Source organism: Mus caroli, chromosome 7, assembly GCF_900094665.2.
Source record: "Mus caroli chromosome 7, CAROLI_EIJ_v1.1, whole genome shotgun sequence".
Lineage (NCBI taxonomy): Eukaryota > Metazoa > Chordata > Mammalia > Rodentia > Muridae > Mus > Mus caroli.
The window spans coordinates 24,794,825-24,800,359 of NC_034576.1; the positions used below are offsets into that span (position 1 = coordinate 24,794,825).

At 47.7% G+C, this 5,535-nt stretch overlaps 1 long non-coding RNA gene across 1 annotated transcript in view; it reads left to right on the top strand.

The window, feature by feature from the left end:
* LOC115031508 overlaps nucleotides 1-5,535 on the top strand; it is a 16,766-nt gene that overhangs the window by 7,630 nt on the left and 3,601 nt on the right. Inside the window, exon 2 of the long non-coding RNA XR_003837134.1 lies at nucleotides 1,442-1,630. This is a non-coding gene — a long non-coding RNA (uncharacterized LOC115031508). The remainder of the gene's footprint in view (nucleotides 1-1,441; nucleotides 1,631-5,535) is intronic.

The following is a 5,535-nucleotide window of genomic DNA, read 5'->3' on the forward strand; positions in this document are numbered from 1 at the left end:
TACTAATTCCAACATTCAGTTATAAAGGAAGGGGGAGGGATCCCAATTTCCCGCCAAGTAACTCGGGGTCCAGTAGCAGGACGAACACGTGTGTGCCTCCAAGCAGCAAAGCCGACAGGGTCCAGCAGTGGGCGTGGCAGAACGAATGAGCAGGAAACTCCACCCTTGAGCAAGCAGGTTCCATGGTGGGGGAAGGGGAAGGGAGACCACAACTGCCCTTTGTCCAGTTCCCTGCTGTCTGTTCCCAGGAACAGAGGGCAGCCATCCCTGGATTCGTCCCTCCTCTCCCTGGACCCTCCAATAAATCTCTTTCATAAGATTTTCTGCCTGGTGTGAATCTTGTTGGAAGAAACCAAAAAAGAAAAGAAGCAAAGAAGAGAAGAAGAGAAGAAGCCAAGAGGAGGGGAGCTGAGGCTCCTAAGCTCCTCAACTCGGTTGGGGACACCCTCCCCTGGGAGCTGCAGCACCTCTGCTGAGGAGGCTTCCTCTCAGAGCTGTGTGGCTCCTGGGATCCCTTGTCTCAGGATGCCCTTCCATCCAAGCAGAAATACTTACACTTCCTGCCCAGACAGTGGCCATCACCTCATCATTAAAACCAATCAGTAGCAAGACCATCTCTGATACAATTCTAGATTGCCTTAGGCATGTGAAGGAAGGACAAATATTTACAAAATAGAAAGTCTGGTGATAAACCATAGAAATGATAATACCAAAATCCTGCCAGCATTTAGCTCTCTGCCAATATAGAATTAACTATTGAAATGACAAAGACACACCTTCACACAATGTGAAGAAAAGGTTATCCCAACAGCCACCATCATAGCCTTGGTCCCAGCAACAGACATGTAGATTCGTTTGTCTCAGAAGGAGCTTCATGCTCTGAGCATGAAAGAGGAGATGGCATGTGTGTCCTGGGATGGATGTGGCCCCGTGGTGAGAGGCTGGGTAGCCATGAGCTTCACTGTCTGCTGGGGAAGGTCCAAGAAGACACAGTGCAAATGTGGATGGAGCTGTGGTCCAGGCTTGCTCGCTATCCTGTGTGAGAACCTTCGGCAACTCTTCTGCTGTCTATTGCATTTGTCTGTGGAAGACACTTGAAGGGAGCCGAGTGCACAGGGACCCCTAATAGCACAGGCCCCAGAATGGGCAGTCGTAGTATATCAGGTACCTGGGGGAAGTGCATAATCTGTGGAAACAAAGGCTGGGAAATAGGCTCCATCTCTACCTCCTTAGCCAGCACTATGTTCATGTCTCCAAGACATCATTTGATGAGTATTAGTGTTGTGTCCTGATCTGGCTTCTGGAACATAGGCCTGGTGGGCCTGCCTGTTCTTGGAGCACTGGGCCAGTGCTGAGTACTGTTAAAGTCTTGTTATCTCAATGCTAATATTAGTAAAAAGATTTTATCTTAAGTGCTTCTTATGTTTATTTTCTTGTATAGGTCCAAGAATACCGGTGTGGGAAATGACGAGTTTCACTCACCAGTCGCCAGCTTTGAGGCATTTCCAGGGGACCTGACTGGCTGAGAATGGGATGTCGACCAGCTCTCATGGGAGCACCAGCCACCTGGACACTCACAGACACTTGATGGAGCTCCATAAGATCAAACCACTTATTCCAGAGCTGTGAGGTATGGCCCTCGCATGACGACTCAGCTTGCCCCACACTTCCCCCTGTAACATTTCCACTCAGCTGGGGTTTGTATTCCAATGAGGTCTAGCTAAGATTGTTGTGGCTGATGCAACAGAGACAATGTCATGATTGTCAGCAGGGCCTGCCCCTTCCACATAGGTCCATGGTGGCTGGAACTCACATCCCCTTCTGGCTGTGTAAGCACACTCTGGTTTTTAGGCACTGAGAGACAGGCCCATGTGCTGCCTTTCTTCCAGTGTCACATCCAGGAAAGGCCTCTTGTGAGCATCTTCTTTGTCTTAGTTTGGGGCCCATTGCTGTGAAGAGACACCATAACCAAAGTAATTCTTTCTTTCTTTTTTTTTTTTTTTTTTTTCGAGACAGGGTTTCTCTCTGTAGCCCTGGCTGTCCTGGAACTCACTTTGTAGACCAGGCTGGCCTCGAACTCAGAAATCCNCGAGACAGGGTTTCTCTCTGTAGCCCTGGCTGTCCTGGAACTCACTTTGTAGACCAGGCTGGCCTCGAACTCAGAAATCCGCCTGCCTCTGCCTGCCTTTGCGCCACCACGCCCGGCCAAAGTAATTCTTATAAAGGACAGCATTTAAGGGGGGACTGGATTAGAGTTTCAGAAGTTCTTTCCATTATCATCGTGGCAGGTAGCATGACTGTGTGCAAACAGAGATGGCGCTGGAGAAGGAGCTGAGAGTAATCCATCTTGATGCAAGACATCCAGAAGAGACTGACTTCTAGGCAGATAGGAGGAGGGTCTCATTGCCCACCCTGAAAGTGACACACTTCCTCCAAAAAGGCCACACATCCTGAAAGTGCCTCCCATATTCAAACCACCACACTCTTCTTGGAAACTTTTGGTAGTCCGAGATGAATTGGTAACACCAAGAAGGAAGCATTGGTAATGAGATTGAAGAGTGATGTCACAAGTGATGGGAATGTCCCCAGAACATGGCAGAATGGCTGAGAGCTTGGAGCTACAGACAGAAGTCACTGAGGCAGAACCAGTGCAGTTGGGAATCAGCTAGCTGTGGCTAAGGTGGGGTGTGGAGAAGGGCTGGTGGACCAAACTACAGACTTGTGGAGTGTCGAGCTACCTTAATGATAGTACAAGGGGCTGAAGCCATGAGACCAGTGGCTGACAGTGGCAAGACAGACAGACAGCATCAAACGAAATGGCAGCAGCTGCTGTCCCAAGGGAGTGATGACAGAAGTGAGAGTAAAAACTGTAATGAATGCACAGACCCAGAAGTAGCACCAATAACCAGGCATGGAGGAATCTCTGCCTCCTAGACATACAGAAGAGCTGAAACCGTTGTCATCAGCCGTTGAGGGCTCCAGTCCCAGAGGCCTGCATGGCAGGAGGCTCCTCCCTCTTCTGCTCTGGCCTGTCTGTTGCCACCTCTTGCCACTGTCAGATTTTGGTGGGTGCTGATGCTGCCAGTTGTCAGCAGTGGAATTGTTTCTCATCTCCTCGCCTCAGTTTCTGTCTGGGTTGAGCAAACTTCTGGCATTCAACAGTTTGGAAACAGGAGGGCACACCATTTGGGAGTTAAGGCAGAGGGCACCAGTTTGGCAGAGGCGCCTGTTCTAGATTTGCCAATCTCTTTTTTTTTTTTTTTTTTTTTGGTTTTTCGAGACAGGGTTTCTCTGTGTAGCCCTGGCTGTCCTGGCACTCACTTTGTAGACCAGGCTGGCCTCGAACTCAGAAATCCGCCTGCCTCTGCCTCCCGAGTGCTGGGATTAAAGGCGTGCGCCACCACGCCCGGCTGATTTGCCAATCTCTTATCTCTAAATCCTTGGCTCTCTTTTCTCCAGATGTGCCGAGGGGTCTGCTCTGGAGTACAGTGGGGATTACCTGGCCAGAAGGGATGTGTTTTACACATTGTACCTAAAGAAGTTTTTTTTTTTTTTTAAATATTGAAATATTTAACCAAAACTGCCATCTTGACCATTATCTGTGTAACAATGACCACTTTCAGCTAGGCAACTTTTACTGTTTCTAGAACTTTTCATCACTTGTTCAAAAACTCTAACCACTAAGCCCTGACCTGGAAGTCCAGGTGCCTTTCTCTGGGAACTAGCCTAGTCTTTCATATATAATAACTGGAGAGTAATTTTTTCAGGTTGTTATTGCTGCTGTATAGAAAACAATAAGGAAAGCAAATCAGTTGTACTGGCTGGTTTTCTGTCAACCTGACACAGCTGGAGTTATCACAGAGAAAGGAGCTTCAGGTGAGGAAATGCCTCCATGAGATCCAGCTGTAAGGCATTTTCTCCATTAGTAATCAAGGAGGGAGGGCCAATTGTAGGTGGTGCCATCCCTGGGCTGGTGGTCTTGGTTCTATAAGAGAGCAGGCTGAGCAAGCCAGGGGAAGCAAGCCAGTAAAGAACATCCATCCATGGCCTCTGCATCAGCTCCTGCTTCCTGACCTGCTTGAGTTCCAGTCCTGACTTCCTTGGTGATGAACAGCAATGTGGAAATGTAAGCTGAATAAACCCTTTCCTCCGCATCTTGCTTATTGGTCATGATGTTTGTGCAGAAATAGAAACCCTGACTAAGACACCAGTCTAGAGGTCAATCATAAAGAAGGGACAAGGGAATTATGGGGCGTACACAATGGAAACTTTTTTTAGTCTCCTGTTTTGCTTTTATTCACTTTACATCCAGATCACAGCTCCCCCTCTTCCCAGTCCCACCCTTACAAATTCCTCTTCCTGTTGCCCCCACCCCTTCTCCTCAGAGAAGAGGAGTTCCCCTTGGGTACCACCCCACCTGGACATCTAGTACCAACAGGACTAGGGCACCATCCTCTCCCACTGAGGCCCATCCAGATAGTTGAAGTATGGGGGAAGGGGATCCAATGGTGGGGAACAGAGACCAAGACAGCCCCTGCTCCTCTTGTTAGGAGAACCACATGAAGACCAGGCTGCACATTTGCTACAGAAGTGTAGGGACTCTAGGCCCACCTCCTGTATGCTCCCTGGCTGGTATCTCAGGTTCTGTGAATTCCCGTGGTCCCAGGTCAGTTGACTCTGGGTCTTCTTGTGGTGTCCTTGACCCCTCTGACTTGCTCACTGCTATCCCCCACTCTTCCACAAGACTCTCTGGGGGCTCTGCCTGATAATTGGCTGTGGGTCTCTGCATCTGCCTCCATCTGCTGCTGGATGAAGCCTCTTGGGAGACAGTTATGCTAGGTTCCTGTCTGCAAGCATGGCAGAGCATCATAAGACCACAGTCACCCTGATATCTAAACCACACAAAGACTCTACAAAGAATGAAAATTTCAGACCACTTTCTCTTATGAACACCGATGCAAAAAATACTCAATAAAACACTTGCAAACCAAATCCAGGAACACATTAAAAGTGTCATCTACCATGATCAAGTAGGCTTCATCCTAGAGATGCGGGGATGGTTCAGTGTATGAAAATCCATCACCGTAATTCACTTATAAACAAACTGAAAGGAAAAAAATGACATCATCATCTCATTAGGTGCTAAAAAAAAAAAAGCCTTTGACAAAATCCAACACCCTTTTATGTTAAAAGTTTTAGAGAGATCAGGGATACAAAGGCACATACCTAATCATAATCAAAGCATTTACAGGAAGCCAATAGCCAACATCAAATTAAATGGAGAGAAATTTAAAGCAATTCTACTAAAGTCAGGGACAAAATAAGGCTGCCCAGTCTCTCCCTATCTATTTAGTACAGTACCTGAAGGTCTAGCCAGAGCAATAAGACAACTAAAGGAGATCAAGGGGATACAGATTTGAAAGGAAGAAGTCAAGGTATTCACAATGGAATTTTTTTTTTTTTTGAAACAGGGTTTCTCTTTATAGCTCTGGCTGTCCTGGAGCTCACTTTGTAGACCAGGCTGGCCTCGAACTC